Raw genomic sequence first — 18,162 nt, 5'->3', positions numbered from 1 at the left:
CCGTAAGACGCGATACGCAGGTGATCGGGGAGACACCGTAAGTCGCCAACATAGGTCCCTCACTGGTACTTACACCTCGATAGGTTCGGGAATAACTCCAGTAGAGTTCGGGTAAAATTTAAATATAGGAAGGGCCTGCGTCAAGCTCGGACGTATCCATCACTGGCAGGGTGGATGCCATCGGCAGAGCGGCAGAGAACGTTATATGCGATACAATGGTAACCCAGTGACCGCAGTTAGTCGATGAACGGATCCACATCGCGGTGAGTCGGGTAATTTGGGGGACATTGTGCATTTGTTTATTTAGGTAGGCTGCGACGGCAGTTTAATACGAGGTGCCTCGGAAAGTTACGCCGTAAGACGCTAGTCCCGGTTCCAGGACGGTACGCGCCGTAAGTCGCGAATACGCAATAAAGCGGTGCCAGCCGTAATAAGGCGCGAAATATACGCTGTAAGTCGTCACGTCGTCATCATAGGGCAAGGACGCGGTAAGACGCGAATAACCGCAGGTGATCGGATAGAGATACCGTAAGTCGCGATTATACGCCGGTTATCGGGGGACGACACCGTAAGACGCGAATTATACGCTGTAAGTCGTCACTAAGTCGTTATAGGGCAAGGACGCTGTAAGACGCGAGTTATACGCCGTAAGTCGTCGGGAGATGCAGTAAGACGCGAGATAATACGTAGTAAGACGTGCTTTGTGATCCCAAATGTAGACCATCGATGAGTAGAAAGGGCCCATTAGGCGGAACGTGTAGAATTCATTGATGTGTTTCGATTAACTCCGATCGGCAGAGTGGAAGTTCAAAGGTTCCAAGGGTACTCCAGAGCCGAGGTAATTTAGGACGTGGGATCGACTGCAGGGATAGGAAAAGGGGGAGGGAAGCGAGACGTCGCAGTTTGGCAATACGGACAAGTTTGAGTCAGATGAGTGAAAGTGTGTGAGACTGGATGAGTGTCTGCGGGAGCAATTGCGCTTAGGTTAATCAGTTCGACCACCTAGCACCCTTTTATTATCCTCAGGGATGGACCATGCCCGAGGGATCCAGAACAAACGCTTAACTGCCCCCCTGTGTTTTTTTGTGGCGGTGAAACCCAATGATGCAGTGCCTGTGTGTTCGCCAAAGACTGACTTGCCTCAAATGGCCTCGCTAAATGCACTCCTCACCGAGGGCGGACGGCAGAGATCAAAGTCCGCACAGAGCCGACCCGCTCCGGGGCCAACCAGACAGAGCCCAGGGCGAATGAGGAGAGAGGCCCCCCTACAAGTCCATGTGAGATTCAAGGAGAGATCACTACCGAGCTGGGCCCGATGGGGGGTGGGGGTGGGGCGGGTGGCGAGATCACGGTGCGGGTGACCTGTCAAACAGCCCCAGCGCGGTGGGGCACTGCCACAGGCAAATGGCACACTCCAGCGTTGTTCCATATCGCGGTGGTGGGCCGGGCGGCCGGTTAGCTTGGCAGTTGGCTGCTTGGAAGGAAAGGATAATGAGGCATGGGTTTGGTGTGGCCGGCTCATCTACTGTCAACTATGGTGAACCCAAAGTAATGCAAATGTGATGTTGGTAATGCAGCTAGCAATAGAATGCTAGCGAATGCTCCGGGCGCCCAGTAGCTATAAGATTAAGATTTATGTCTCCTGAAATTTTCATTGAACATAATTCAAGCAATAGAAAGATCGTATCGTTCGCCAGTTTCTTGACCGGCTGGCGTTTCATGCGTAGAGAGCCCTTTGGCAAATGATTATCATGCATGTGATTTTTTTTTTTTTTGCTGGTAAGATGGGCCTTTAAAGGTAGTGTGCCACCTTCCAATAATTTCCCATTTTATTTTTCCTAGGATAAGAAGCTTCTGTTTTTACCTAATATCGCAAAAAAAAAATCAAAAAATGGGCCTAAAATAGTGCTTTTTTCGCCTAAAAGTTTATCGGTTTTTCGATATGTATAACAACTGTAGTGGGCTGACCTGCAAACAGGCGTCGGCAACAATCGCGAATGCGGCGCACATGTGACAATAAGCAAAGGTCATTATAGAGTTACGACGTACGGTAATGAGTTATCAGCTGTCTAATCGTAGACAACACAATGTCGAATTTAAACTGTAAGCCTGTATTGGTATTGTTTCTTTAATTTGGCTGTCGAACATTAATTTATGGTTTGAAATATTATTTTATGTAAAATAATTGATATGAAACAGCCGTCTCTAAAGTTATGACCCATTCTCACCACATGAAAGTGGCAGAAATGACAATGATCAGCTGACGCATTTTTCTTGCCCGAAGTCAGAGCGCGCGGCCCGACGCACCAGAACCGCACCACAAAGTATGAGCAGAAGCCGCGCCCAAAGCCAGGGCCCCGGTAACGTGAGGTAGCCGAGTCGGGGCAGCGTGCGCTGACCCAAGCCGGGGCCGCGGCTTTGGGCGCGGTCTACCGCATCCCCGGGCAGCCCCGGGCTATCACATGACACCGGGGGGACGCGCGGCCCCGGCTTGGGTCAGCACACGCTGCCCCGACTCGGCTACCTCACGTTACCGGGGCCCTGGCTTTGGGCGCGGTCTACCGCACCACCGAACAGGCGTGTTCGAAACCGCAGGAGATGATGATGAACGGGTTTATCGAAACTTGATTGGATGAGCCTATCGGTAATAGCGATTTCAGTGTGTGCATTTATTGTTCATAGTGGTGTGAAATGTGGTTGGGGTACGACCGACAACCCGTCGCGACGGGGCGAATTTCGCACTGGGGTACTCAAAATTTGAAGAATTTAAGACGTTTCCATGAGTTTTGAAGGTATGGATAAGTTCTAAAAATCCGGTTCTCCTTATCTGGGCTATTAACTCCATACGGCCCAGGAAAGCTGGCACACTACCTTTAACCCTCGCCGGACCTATTGGTTTTCTACATACGCGCCGACCGAGGGGGGGGGGGGGGGCGGGTACGACCCCCCCTCGCCGTTTCGCCCCTGGTGGAGCTAGCGCGTTGGGGAAAAACGAGCGTGTGCGCCGTTACGAGACGCAGAGATTGGTACCCGATTTTAAGGTTCTAGGTCAACCGGTGACCTCTGAGGTCAGGTCAAGTGCCCCAAGGTGCGGTTCAGTTTTTGGTGAATAACTTCGCAAAAAACGGCCGCAGAACCGCGATTTTGGCAGCATCGTGTTTGCCTCGCTCAGGCGCATCGAATGTTATGCTTTTTGTTTGGGTCAGGTCAGCTTAGGTTGTTGACCTCAGGTCACGGTCAGGTCAGCACCCCCAGGTCACGAAGTTGGTCAAAAGAGGTCTTGTCGCATATCATTCGATTCGCCAGGTCTTCCTTAGTCCAATGGTGGCTTTCCCGACTCGCTAGCTCAATTTGATCGAAGTTATTGACGAAAAACTAAGGGGACCCGTACCCCCCCCCCCCATCGGGTTTAAGGGGACTCGGGTCCGAGGAACCCTGTGGCGCTATTTGGCCGCTGAGGGTTAATGATGGCTATATTTTGACTCAGAAGGGCCCCATGGGGCTCGTTAGAGCACCTCATGGGCTCTAAATAGCCACACTAAGATCTCCATAAGGGCCCATGCCGGCTTCTGAGGGCCTCTTGCGGCTTTTAAGGGGCCTCGGTGGTCTCCAAAGGCCTATTACTGGCCTCTGAGAGTTCTTACCAGTCTATGAGGGGCCAGTTCTAGGGGCATTTCCCGCCTGTGATGGTCCCACACTAATTTTTCTGAGGGCCCCATAACGGCAACTGTGGGGGCCCTCATCGGCGCCTATGAGGGCCCACACCGGTGTCGCTGAGAGTTTCACACACCCAACTCTGAGTGCCTAAACCAGTGCCTATTAAAGCCCTATATCGGCAACTCTGAGTACCCAACACACCTGCGCATCTAAAGGTCACCCACCTGGTGACTTGAGGGCCCCACACGAGTGACTCTGAGAGCCCCAACGGCGTCTGCCAGTACTATGCTGGTCTCTAAGGGCCCCACAGGGCTTCTTCTGCCGACCTAAGGGCTCCTTGCCGGTCATTGAGAACCCCCTGTCGGCTTGTAGAGGGTTCTTGTCAGCAGCTCCAAAGGCCCCACACCCGTCTGTAACGGCTCCACACCAGCGTCTATGAGGGCCCACAGCAACGTCTGTAAGGTCCCTTACCAGTTACCGGTGCCTCCGAGAGAATCACACAAGCACCTCTGAGCGCCCACGCCGGCCCCACATCAGTGCCTCTAAAGGCCCCTTACTGGCGGCTCTGAGGGCCCTACGCCGGTGATTCTGAGGGTGCTACTGATAACAGAAGGCACCACACAAGCCCTTAGTGTCGCTGAGCTGTAATCCCATACCGGCCTTCCGAGGGCGCCACGTCAGTGCACTCATTGCCCCACACCTCTCCCTCACACCCAGAGCGGGTAAACTGTGTTATACCTATAGCAACGATTTTACCACCGTTGTACGTTATGTATTTCTCAAAGTTGACTCAAAATGGTCCAGTATAAAATCTTGCCTGCCAAATTAATGGCCAAGGTCAGGCCCAAACCAAAGCGGGATGACAATAGCAGACAGCAGTTGTTGTCAAATCGATACTGTATCAGCAGAAACCATTCAGATGGCAAGGAAAATGCCTTGTGTTGATGTTTAGATGCATAAAGGAAACAAGAAGGAAAGAAGTTCGGAAAAGGGAGGAAAGATCCTTTGTCGCTGCCTCAATGTTGAGGGGGCGCCGCCCCCTCGGCTCTTAAGTTGGGGAGGGGGACGAGCGCCCCCGCTCCCCACCCCCTGTTCCCGGGTCTATGTACAGGGTGTCTCAAAAGTTCGTTGACACATTTCCCATGCCAATAAAGCATATACCTAAGAACCGGCCAAAAATCTAAGGTTTTGGTGTCTGTGTGCACACTAGACAAATATGCATGCTTTGACAACTGACTCGTAAGGTTGGAAACCAAACCCTTTGCTGTATCTCCAAAAATATTTGCCCATACCGATTTTCGTCGCTCCGTTAGCTGCCGGAGGCTGATAAAAGATTACCAGCTTTCAAGCTCTTGCAGGGGAATCCCCCGCGGTTTTTTATTCACACGCAAAAAACGCGTCAGGGTGGTAACATATGCCCCCCCCCCCCCACACTGGGGCGAAGGTTAAAATTGGGTATCCTCGGCTTCCTCTCGTGACGGGCAGCACGCTCGTTTTTTTTTTTTTTTCGCGAAGCTCTAGCTCGATGAGGGGCCTAAGGCGAGGGGGAGGGGGTTGCACCAACCCCGTTGTGCCGTCGAAGGACGCAAAATGGCCTGTGCCGGCGAGGGTTAACCCTCGCATGTGTGCGGCGTTTGCCAGCTTCTAATGTGTAGGGGGGGGTCGGTTGGACCCCCCCCCTTGCCGTTTGGCCCCTGATCGAGCTAGAGCTTCGCGGAAAAAACGAGCGTGTTGCCCGTGACGAGAGGAAGCCGATGATACCCAATTTTAAGGTCCTAGGTCATTGGTTGACCTTCCAGGTCAGGTCAATGACCCAAAGTCGGGAAAATCGGGACCTGTTAGAAAGTCGTAAAGTGTGGCTGCTAAGGGGTTTTTCGGGGTGCTGATCACGAATATCGTGTTAGTTTTGATCACAGATGATGTCTTGAAGCATTTAGACCAGGTCGGGTCAGGTCAGGTCAGGTTAACCAGTAGGCGTCGTGACGGGTATTCGTAGTACGTGTCAACCGCCTCTGACAGCTTCGTAACATGTTACGAAGTCACCAAAACTACTTCGTAAATGTTCAAATGGTTGCTAAATTCGAATTCAGCTCCAAAAACTAGCCTAGAAACATGTAAAACTCGAAAAAGTGACCCGAGGTCACCCGAGGTCACCAAAGGTCAATGACCTGACCTGACCTTCAGGTGACCTTGACACACACGGGAGTAACATCAAATCACATGTTTGAATGTTTGAAACCACGAAAAGCTTGCAAACACGCGGCTAGTGCGAGCCGACATACGCGAAATCGCGATTCCGGCCAAACATGGTCTCGGAAAAGAGGTCACAGGTCAAAGGTCATTTGGGTCAGGGTCATGAAATTTTCAGGGTAGGTGTCAAATTGATCAATGCGAGGGTACTGAAAGTTTCGTCGCGATCGGCCGCTTTTTACGCGAGTTATTCGCGAAAAACCATGGGGGGGGTCCATCCGACCCCCCCCCCCTACACATGCGAGGGTTAACCCGCGCCCCGCTGGGCTATTCAGCCATACGCGCCCTGCTGGGGGGGGGGCAGATTCTGCCCCCCCTGTCTAACTTCCGAACCAATGACCGGCAAGGAGCCCTTAGGTCGGCAGAAGAAGCCCTGTGGGGCCCTTAGAGACCAGCATAGTACTGGCAGATGCCGTTGGGGCTCTCAGAGTCACTCGTATGGGGCCCTCAAGTCACCAGGTGGGTGACCTTTAGATGCGCAGGTGTGTTGGGTACTCAGAGTTGCCGATATAGGGCTTTAATAGGCACTGGTTTAGGCACTCAGAGTTGGGTGTGTGAAACTCTCAGCGACACCGGTGTGGGCCCTCATAGGCGCCGATGAGGGCCCCCACAGTTGCCGTTATGGGGCCCTCAGAAAAATTAGTGTGGGACCATCACAGGCGGGAAATGCCCCTAGAACTGGCCCCTCATAGACTGGTAAGAACTCTCAGAGGCCAGTAATAGGCCTTTGGAGACCACCGAGGCCCCTTAAAAGCCGCAAGAGGCCCTCAGAAGCCGGCATGGGGCCCTTATGGAGATCTTAGTGTGGCTATTTAGAGCCCATGAGGTGCTCTAACGAGCCCCATGGGGCCCTTCTGAGTCAAAATATAGCCATCATTAACCCTCAGCGGCCAAATAGCGCCACAGGGTTCCTCGGACCCGAGTCCCCTTAAACCCGATGGGGGGGGGGGGGTACGGGTCCCCTTAGACCCCTAGCTACGCCACTGTTTCATATGCATCGTGTCAGTTATTTTATGCATGCTCCCCAACTTGCAAATAGTTACTGGGCCCCTGTGTAAGTATCATTTATGGATTCAGGATGTCAAATAATGTATTATTGTGAAAAATTACCATAAAGCGGGATGTTAAGGGACAGTTTTGAGTTGTTTTGTTATATAACTCAAGAAGGGTTAGAGATAGAAGCATCAAATTGTCAGCATTTGTGTGGAATTTGGTGCTTTACATGCCTGCTACAGTTTTAAAAATATATACCTGCATATTATTTTTATTATTTTTCATCACTGTCCCTTAGCACCCCAATGTGGGGTGTTAAAGGAAATAGTTCACTTAACATGGGGTTTTGAGTTGGAATAGCAGTTTCGTAGCTTGAGCTGAGACTAGCACAAATCAGGAGCTTTTACGGCTCAACGATCACCCTAGACGAAGATATTCCATTTCTCGTTCCGAAAAGAGTGCCTTGTAGAGGAATGCGTGCCTTGCACAGGAATGCAGCCACGTCATCGTCAGCCAATCAGCGTGCTGCTTACAGCCAATGCAGTATGCGTAGGTTTGAGCTACGCAATATGATTGGTCAATGCGTAATAAGCTTCCGCGTCAAACATTATTTTACATAGAATATAGTTCGTCCTATATTAAAATATAGAAAATAATTGTTTTTACAAAAAGGTTTTATTTTATTTCATGATTATTTTAAGCATAAAAAATCATAAATCAATAGCAAAATGCTGATTTCAGGAAAGTGGACTGTTTCCTTTAAAGGAAAAGGGCCACCTTCGTGAAATATGAAGATATCGTTGTTTTTCATTTTGACATTATTATTTTTCATTTTCTTTTTAAAACTGGTGCTAGAAGTGCACAATTCGCGAAAAAGTATTTAAAACTATTTAACATATTGGTACTATGTTGATACTCTCTACGGCACCTACTGTATGATGGCATAGCGATGACGTCACACTCAAGCCAATCAGCGTTCAGAAGACAGACTCGTCGGATTGTGTCAGATAAGCTGATTGGTTAAAGCTGAGCTGGTTGGAGCTGATTGGTAAAAAACCAAAGCCTCGCCGCGGGTGGCTGTATTGTCGGATAAGAACGCATTCCTGGGATAAGGACGCATTCCTGGCATATTTTCTTTTAAAATTGCCGATAACTACGAATGGAGGCCGAAATCGGCCGTAAGGAGGTATTCAGATTGGTTTTCGGACACGGGCTACAAGATGGCTATCTCAGTTTCAATCCCCATGTTAAAGGTGGCCCTTTTCCTTTAAGGGACACTTATATTATACCAAGAAATAGTCATCAAATGCCCGCAATTGGGGTGTGAAAGGGCACACAATTTATTTATTGAAATGTTTTGCATATTCTGTCACAAAACAACTCAGGTTAATTCACCACTAATGGCCTTGTTAGCTAATTACATGCAATGCAGTTTACGCTTCTGAAAAATGTGATTATTATAAGGTAAACAGAACCAAAAAGTACCCTTCTGTCATCAACAAAAACCCATTTTGAAGCTAGTCACTTTTCATTATGTTGCCCTCTTTGTTTTGGCCTTTTCATGATGACATCTCATTTAACTACATCAGTCTTCATTGAGCCATCATTATAAAAGAGAGTGTTAAGTGAGTTTTGAGGTGTTTTGTTATATAACTTAACCGTCGCCCTGGCAGGGCATTTTTCATAACACGGCCTGGCAGGGGGGTCGATGCGACCCCCCCCCCCCTCGCGATTGGCTCCTATGGCACCTAGAAACACCAAATTTGGTAGTTAGGTGGGCCCCATGGATTTCTCGCCCCTGTGCAAATTTAGTTGCTCTAGGTAAATATTTAGGGGGTTTTGGGGGGGGGGTATAAATGTAAAATTTTTGCTAAAAACAGGTCAAAAGTTTTTCGCTTATAACTTTTGATCTAATTAAGATAGAGCAAAAAGTAAAGCACCAGTGAACTCAGCACGTCAAGGCGCGTCGAATGATATACTTTTTAGCTTGCTTAAGTGTACTCAAAGTTTTTCTTAAATTTTAAGTAAACTTAACCCGCGCACCGACGGGGGTTTGCGCCAACTTCGCACCGACGGGGGGGGCGGATGACCGCCCCCCCCCCGTGAGATCTCGAGAACGAAGCAAGATAGCGACAAGCGGTAAACGGCATCGGATACGCACGGCCACGATCTACAATTTTTACTAAGGTCATTTTCAGGTCAGGTCAAAGATGACGTCACAGGGGTCGAAAAAGTCAAAATGGCGGCGCCAGATATGGAGAGTTTTTCTCGAATAACTTTCGAATTAGTCAAGATAGGAACAAACTAAGGGCATCATCGTGATCCTCTCGTCAATCCGCATCGAATGATATATATGTTGACCTCGAAAGGTCAAGGTCAAAGGTTGACCTCAGGTCACGTGACCTCGAGGTCATCATGTATATCATTCGATGCGTCTTGACGAGCTGAACACAATGAGACCATCCACGCGTCTGTATCTTGTTCCTGTACGGAGTTATTGGCCAAAAACCTTTGGTGAACTTTGATGACGTCACATGACCTCACAGCTGCACAACAGCAAAACAGACCTCAAGGTAGTGAAGGTTGATCGTATATGAAGTCATGTATGGTATATGGGGCCATTCCGACCCGTTTTAGTGGTAAAAACAGGGAGTTGATTTTTCCCCCATTGACTTATAATGGGGAGGTCGCGAAATTGACCTGACCTTAGGTCACCGATATCAAAATTCCGAGATATACAAATTGTAGCTACTAATGACCTAATAATATCCTGCGACTTTCGAAGACCTTCGACATCTACTGTAGCTCTGGCACGGTGACAAAGTTGCAAAAAAGTGACTTGAGGTTGGGTCATTCAAAGTGACCTGGTGACCTGACCTTAAAAGGTAGGAGGTTCAAACTTGCACACCATGTGTAAAATTGATGAGGTTATAGTCATACCAAATTTCGCGGCGCGCGGTTTTCCCGCTATTCGCGAAAAACCTCAGGGGGGCGGATATCCGCCCCCCCCCGTCGGTGCGCGGGTTAAATTAATGAATTAAGTTCAACTTAACCAAATTGCATTATATTGCATATCATTCGATTTGGCTGATCACCAGAAACACAATACCATTTTTTAAGCTCTAGCGTCACTATGTGCCAAGTTATTGGCAAAAACGTCATTTGACCTCAGTTGACCTCATTTGACCTGACCCATGGATAAGTACACCAAACAAAGAAGCACCAAGTGACCTGCTGTTAAGTACTGTGGTTTCAAAGCACAAAAGTGATAGAACGAAGCGGATATCTCCAGTATTTTCCGAATTTAGTATTTTCCCATAGGCTTAACATTACGACGTAATGACCTCTAACTGACCTCAGGTCAGTGACCTAAAAAAAAAACGAACTATATGTTACACAACTCGGTGAACTTAGCACATCCTGAAAGTTTGAAGGAAATCAGTCCAAAACTGTGAGTTGGACAGGTGCAAAAAGTAAATTGAAATTTGACCATGACCTTGTACCGGTTTTTCTGACCTGGTGACCTGACCCAAGGTCACCCGGACCTGAAATTTTCAGGTCATATGTAAAAAGGTTGCTCCATAAGCTGTGCCAAATTTGGCGGCGCTTTACGCTATCTTCGAAAAACCTTAGGGGGGGGGGTCACATCGACCCCCCCCCCTGCCAGGGCGAGGGTTAAGGTGTGTTAAAGATAAAAGCATGAACTTGCCAGCATTTTATGTGGAATTTGGTGTTTTCCATGCCCACTGAAAGAAAACTTTATGAAATTATATTTAAATTTTATTTTCTATTTTTTCTTCCCTGTCCCTTAGCACCCCACATGCATCTCAAAATATGCATGTGTTCGGAAAAGAGAAAGAGGATGATGAATGAATGGGAAGATTTGTATAAATTTTCAGGAAACATGTGCAATAGATGTGCCAATACACCTATGTATTCATTTTCCCTGTACACCAAATAGTTTATGTGGTACACGCAGAGTTTTGGATATGTTTCAATTCTCTGAAAATGTAGCATGATTTTCAAAGCCATTTTTGAACCAAATCACTTGCATGAAAAACCATGCCATTTTGTCCCACAGTCAAAAACAAAACAGTGTCAACTACCACACTCAAGTTTTTATTTAACCTTCTCAAATTAGGAACTTAATATGACTCAAAGTTTTTCCCGTGCAACTGTCCCTTAACACCCCGCTGTCCCTTAACACCCCATTTTACGGTATCCTTGAAATCTTCTTAGGACTTTATCTTGACATTTACCATTTCCCCTTCCTCCCCTATACCAGTCGGGGGAGGTTTGGTCAATCGTTGTCATTTTTAGCACATGCCATTTTTGGCAACCATGTGCCAAAAATGACAACGCTTTCAGCCATTTTTGGCAACGATGAAGCCGATTTCACTCCTCAGCGAGGAAATCACGATTTTGGAAATACAAGCACTGATTTTGGAAAAGAAGTGCTGCCACCTGGTGCAAAAAGAATAACCCAGCTTTAATATGGCCGTTGTTTGTATGGTAGTCCAACATTGACGTATACCCTCTTTGGTGGTCTGAAGTTGGAACTTCAAGTTGCAGCATCCGAAAATGACCAATATTGATCGAACACATAATTTTGATGAAAAAAGAATATGTTAAGTTGAAAGAGGAGGCGATTTCATCCAGATGCTGTGGTTTACCTACTTCTTTGAATTGTTTTTGTTTATGACGACCGCCATGTAATGACGGATGATATGCGGCCGTCAATTAGCAAAAATAATTTCAAGAAGTAAACCACCGCATCTGGATAAAATGACCTCCTCTCTCAACTTAACATATTATTTTTTCATCAACATCATGTTTTCGATCAATATCGATCATTTTCGGATGCTTCAATTCAAATTTTAAGTTCCAACTTCAGGCCACAAAACAAACTACCATACAAACAAAGGGCATATTAAGCTGGCTTTCTTCTTGCACCAGGTGGCAGCACTTCTTTTCTAAAATCAGTCCTTATCTTTCCAAAATTGTGATTTCCTTGCTGAGGAGTGAAATCAGCTTCATCGTTGTAAAAAATAGCAGAACCGTTGCCATTTTTGGTACATATGATAAAAATAGCACATGCTAAAACTGACGATTGACGAAACCTCCCCTGACTAATACATCAATCATCAATCTAAATAACAAAAAGAAATACCTAGGCACCTACCTTGTTATACAGCTCCAGAGAAGGTATTATTAACAGGAAAAAAACGGTATTCACCAAATCAAATTCAATAAATCATTTACAATCTCGCAGCAATCATGCACCTACAGACAAACAAATTGGAATCAGGGTATGTCATTGAAAAAATGTTAACTGATAGTTGCCGCTGAGTAGAGGCTGTTTGGTTGTTAGGTCAAGGCAATACCAAGATACCTAAAACCTAAAACAAGGCTATAGAACTCTAAAGTCTAAACGGCAGTGCCGCGCGTACGGCGCGTACCGCGCGCGCTTTGGCTCTCTCTATCGTCTGGAGGTTTCGAAAGATGCTCTCCAGAGATGGCGCTAGTAAGTTTGGCTGACATGACGTCATGCTTAAAAGTGATGGGTTTTGTGAGAGCAAATGTAATAATAGTTGAAAATTTTGGTTTTTTGCTTAATTGAGAAAAAATAAACATACAATTGTTCAAAACAGCGTTTTTCTCATTCATCCTTCATTGTTTTAAGAGGAATATAGACAGTTTAAATCTTTTTTCCTGACCGCAATTCGCACACGCACTAAATTAAAAGCTGGAGTTTTGTGCGTTCGTAAATAGTGATTTGAGAGAATAAATTGACAACAATCGTTTGCACTTTTGCTTTACAATCATTTTTCAATGCAGATAAATGCATAAACTATTCGAAAATAGGCATATCTTTGAAATATTATGATTTTCCACAAGCAACTTTTTCCAAAAACTTGAACTACTTACAACTGACGAACGCATCCAATAATCTGGATGTCTTAGGATGAGTTCGTCATTTTTTCTCAAGGAAATACGATACAGTTTAAGCTACTTTACCGATTTATTAGGGTACTTTTGCCAATGAATTAATAAATAAATGACAACAATTAATCTCATTATCAACCATACTCGGAAGAATTTTCTTCGCATAAGCGCGAACACATCCACGCTTTCATGAAAAGTAACGCCTGTAGATGTCAGGACTGCTGCTTTATGTTTCGCAAGGTGGCGCAGCGCGCAGGGTACCGACTACCGAGGCTGAGGTCTCCAGACTCTCCACCACGATTTAGCTTGGAAATGGCCAATGGGGAAGGTCTCACCCAAGAAAAAAACGACGCCCTTTTACACAGCTGCATAACGAGAATGAATTATTGGCATAGCTGACCATACGTCCCCTCCCCCTCTCCGCCCCAGCTCAATTGGAAATATCGCCTTGACTAATTTCTCACTCTTCCCAGTAAACCTTAACATGCATGATGCAGATGTCCACTGCGTAAGTCGTGTGCTTGCGTAAGTGTGCCAACTATATAGTGCTGCCTACACTCTACAGTGCCTACTGCTTCCACCATTGTCGTTATAATTGGTGATTCTCAGGTCAAAAGTTACACAGTGGTCTCAGAGAACAATCGTTTCAACAAATTAACGATTCAAACCGTTGCATTCTACTTATATTCCGGTCAGTTCTGCTACTAAACAATTCCGGCAAAACACTCTTTAGGTTATGTATTAGCGAACCACCACACAAAATTCGCCCAATCAATGGTCAGTTATTACTGCTGGGCTGAACCGTCATACGCTATATAGCCTATTGCAGTCAATATTTTCAGAACGATACCGACTGACGAAACACAACGTATTCGCGGATTCGCACATACGTTGGCACCCAGGTGGCTTGTCAGCAGCCGCACAAATTGAGATGGTACACCGTAAAGCATGCCTTTTCACACAGGCACAAGCACAGGGACACAAATTCTCAAAATCCAAACTTATTCCAATACTGGTCAAATACTAATAGGCATAAAGTTTTGAGGTTTTCTCGTGTTCATTCTTCTTTCAACACACGCGGCAGACTGCAGCAGAACATCGCACAGAGCTGCGCTGGATGCAGTCATGAGCTGGGACACGGTTTGTGACCAATGACCGATCGGGGGTGCCAGCCTCCTCCCGGCACGCGATGCACTGGCCGCCGCGCAGTCGATGTCGGGGCACCGCCGGCATTCGCCGACAGGGTTCCATCCGATTCGGTGTATTGGTGGCAGCCCGAACAGTGACCCACGCGAAGCTGGTGAACGTCGATGGCCGATGAGCGATGCCCTTCCGCGACCGGCGGTGGCAGTCGGTCCCACATCAAGAACAGATACCAGTCATGCGGTCAGTCGGCGACGGCGCGGTCGCGAGCCGATCTGATGGTCGCGCGGTGGGCGTTGCCGACGTCCACCGGGACCGTCGACTGGGGGAGCGCGGCCGCCTCTTGGCCGCCGCCTCTGGTCGGCGCGCTCGTTGCGCTGTGGGACGGCATCCACTGCAAGTCGTTCACTGTGAAGCGGTCGTTTGACCGGACCTGGCAGGCGGGGAAAGGGGGCCTCAGATGAAGTAAAACCATCCCTCAGGCCAGCTTGAGCTGGCTCTCCACCTCACCATGTTAGATAAGCGGACACCCTCGTGATCATCGCAGCGATGATTGCCAATTGGTGTGTCATTATGGGAGAGGATGCCAGCCTCCTTTGCAAGATAGTCTGCCTTTAATATAGTGCAGCCCGATCCATTGCCTGTGGCAGCAGACTGGGCTTGATAATGCAGTGCAGGACACACCAAACGTAAGCGGCCATCTGTACCCCCAGCGCAGTAGGGCTGACTCAACCAGAGTTGCCCTCCCCCCACCATTCTATGCACGTGATAACTGGATGGGACATGCCATGGTCAGCATCTGTTCAAAAGCTGCCCTAAGCATGTAAAGCTCCACTGGCATGCTCGAGCATGGTCACAGTCACTTCTCACTTCTCAGTTGAACTTCCAATGGAAACCCATCACAAAGTAGAGATCAGGGCGCCTCTCACACTGCAGCACACTCAACGACTGAGGCACCATCTCATCACTTGCAGGTGGTTCTTGCCAGGAGCAATGCCAGCCACACACATCACGTGATAACAGCAGTGTACAACTGCAATCTACAAGCATCCATGTTCTTTCTGGTTTTCTGCTGTTGAGATCCACTGCCATGCATGAACTTGATGGGCTTTTGTTGCGCTCCTCCCATGTGCAGACAGGTTTCTGCTGAAACAAAGCAAAGCAAATGTGATTAATAATGGCCCTGTTTCACCATCCAGACACTGTGTGCACTGGTAGCTACGGCATACCATAGCATCACTCAAATGACGTTGCATGTGATCTCTTAGTTTATGATGAATCGCGTTTGGAACAGAGTGAGATGTTCTGAAAAACCGTACCAAGAACAGAGGTTTGAGTTCAAATACTGCTAGCATGCTGCTGGTGCTGGTACCGCAGCGTGCTAGCGTTCTGGGATGCTGTCATATAGCTTAGCGTCACAGTGAACTTTGTTGACACTGCCATGGCAACCCAATGCTCTGACACACGCAGCGCACTGCAGTGCTCTGCCGTGAAACACCACCCATGAACGTTGGTTGCATGACCAGGATCGGAGCAGTCAGTGGCGGATCCAGGGGGGGCAAAATAGGCATTTGCCCCCCCCAAACGGCATAATTTTAACATTACGCCTATGGACGATGCATGGAAAGAATCGATAAATTGTTTTGGTTTGCCCCCCCCCCCAAAAAAAAAACTCTGAGCTGGACAGCATCAGCATTGACATGTTATATAAAATGAGGTTTAGACTTCAGGTGGTCCCGGGTTCAGCACAAGGGGGCAAAAAATTGTCAAAAAATATTTAAAAAAATACCTGCCTTCAACAACACCTCATCTAATCACATATCTCAATACAATCACAATCAAAAAGCAAAAACCGTTTGAATAACAATGCAATATTTTGCAACCGCTGCACCATTACTGTCACGTACGCTATCCCTAGATTGGTTGCTGGTAAGTAGTGGTTGTCGTCATCAACTCGTCATGCAGCAGCTGATTGGGATGGGCGGGGCCTATTTTTATCCAGACGATAGAGAGAGCCCGCGCTTTCTAATAATGTTATGCGTCGTATTCGCAGCATTCGCCGCGAACGATGAAAGCGCCAAGGTCGGCTAATGTCACGTCCGTCCACTGAGCAGCCAATTGATATTCGCGAATATCTAACTAAGAATTTGATAATCGGACGGAGAGCGCAATAACTCAGAAATCAATGTACTGGTTTTGATAAATAGACCCTCATTTGTTTTCCCGTTCCTCGATGCAGGTTAGCAGCGATTCTCATGTCAATGAGTCATGACCTTCAAGGTCAAGTTCAAGGTCAAAGGACGGGGAACGCTTTACGGCCTAAACTAACTGTTCGATTGGCTCGCAAATGGTCTTAATCAATACGGTGACCCCGATCCCAGGCAGACAGCAATTTCCAGGTCACTGGGTCATGATCTTCATGTCAAAATCAAGTTCACCCAGTAAACATGCCGACGTCGGCCCGACATCGGCTGGACGTCGGATATGCCCGCATGTTCCGACGTCCAGCCGAAGTCCAGCCGACGTCGAGCCGACGTCGGGCCAAGGTCGTTTGCCGAGGTTGACGAGATCGTTTGTCGTTGGACCGACGGGCCGACGTCGGCATGTTTATTGGGACAACGCGCCAAAGATATCAACCGGCGGCGGGATTCAAGCCCCCCAGTCGCCGACGTCGGCATGTTTACTGGGACAACACGCCAAAAGCATCATCCGGCGATGGGATTCGAACCCCGTGTCATTTAAACGCGAGGTTAGTGCGCTAGCCACCACACCACGCAGCCAGATGGCGAATTTAGTTTGATTTGTTGGGTTATGCCCTTTCGGTCTGACAAGACCATTTCAGAGCCGGAAGGATGATAGGATGGAGACATTGGTCTTCTTGGCGAGCACCCTGGGTCCAGCTCATATAGAGTCCCTGGTCCCATTGCTGTTAGGTGACACTTATTGGAAAGGGCAACCCCACAATGGATTCATATTACTAGGTAGCCACTCTTACACACCTGCACCAACGTTTCCCAAAGTGCCCCTTTGATATGAAGTGGCACTTTGGCAAAGTGACACTTGCCGACTGGCCTTTCTATATGAACTGGGCCCGGCCCTGGTGAGTTGCCGTGGCTGAGCCTGACCAAAGGATAGGCCGAGCAGCCCCCAAGCACTCACCGCACCCGGCTACGGGCGAGCTCGGCTTACGGGCAATCCCAAATGAGATAAAGTTTCCCGTCCAGTCCGGATCAGGGGGTTGCGCCGTGGAGGAAGATTTGAGTTTCCTGAGGATATTTTTTTTTTCCCATACCTATTGAATTGTCCACCATGTGAAACATAGTGGAACAGGTATGCAGGAGTGCCCTTCCATGCCCATGTGACCTGGCTACGTTAAGTACCATAGAACTTCATTCAAGGAGGGGAATTCAAGCACATTAGGTCACATCACTCCCCGCTCTTTTTTCAAGCTATGGACAGCCCGCCACCACAGGTATTAGTAAAAAGGTTACCCCTGGGGACCCAGCAGACAGATAGCATGGCTAGTGACGTCCGCTGAGTACCCAGGGCTGACAATGGTTAGGTAGGATAAGGACAAAAAAGACGAATGAAAAAGCAAACAATGTATGCATAAACAAAACAAAAGAAAAAAAACAACAACAATAACACGTGACGAAAACTGCGTAATAAATATTCTTGTAGAAAAGAGACTTAAATAGTTTGTCAGGTGATTTACGCGTTAACTGTCCTTATAAAAATATATCACGAGAAAAACAAATGAGTATTAAGTAACTGGTCACAATATTTGTATTGAAAAAAACTCAGCAAATAATCGAGAAAAACGATTGAAGAGGTAATAGGCCAAAGCATGGATGACATTACAGATCATACAATACGCCACAAACTGATCTAGCTCAGTTACATAAAATGTAACGTACTGGTACGTTCTCCTAATCGCCATATTCTTTGATGAGCACCGACTTAACAAACTTTTTAAGAATAACCTTGCTTCTGGGGACATCGGCAAGTTGAGGGAAGTCTTTGGCAACAATGGAATTCCATGCCTTAGGAGCACTGAACGAAATGGAAGAAATCCGGAAATTAAAACGAGAAAAGGGCGTAACAAAATGTTCAGGCGACCTGACAATAATGGAAGTACTAAGTTTGAATAGGTCAGACACTTCAGCTGGAAGG

General features: G+C 47.4%; 1 protein-coding gene across 2 annotated transcripts in view; it reads right to left on the bottom strand.

Moving 5' to 3' along the window:
• The window catches only part of LOC122385381 (small ubiquitin-related modifier 3-like), a 45,289-nt gene extending 32,900 nt beyond the window's left edge, over positions 1-12,389 (bottom strand). Inside the window, exons 1-2 of one of the 2 annotated variants that reach the window (XM_043373607.1) lie at positions 12,360-12,389; positions 12,083-12,183 (exon numbers count right to left, since the gene is read on the bottom strand). The gene's annotated coding sequence lies outside the window, so the exon portion shown is untranslated. The other variant, XM_043373606.1, reaches the window with a different exon arrangement.
• Between the last annotated feature and the right edge of the window lie 5,773 nt (positions 12,390-18,162).

The sequence above is a fragment of the Amphibalanus amphitrite genome, unplaced genomic scaffold (genome assembly GCF_019059575.1).
Source record: "Amphibalanus amphitrite isolate SeventyFive unplaced genomic scaffold, NRLGWU_Aamphi_draft 000216F_arrow, whole genome shotgun sequence".
Taxonomy (NCBI): domain Eukaryota; kingdom Metazoa; phylum Arthropoda; class Thecostraca; order Balanomorpha; family Balanidae; genus Amphibalanus; species Amphibalanus amphitrite.
This window is presented reverse-complemented; position numbering and strand designations above follow the sequence as displayed.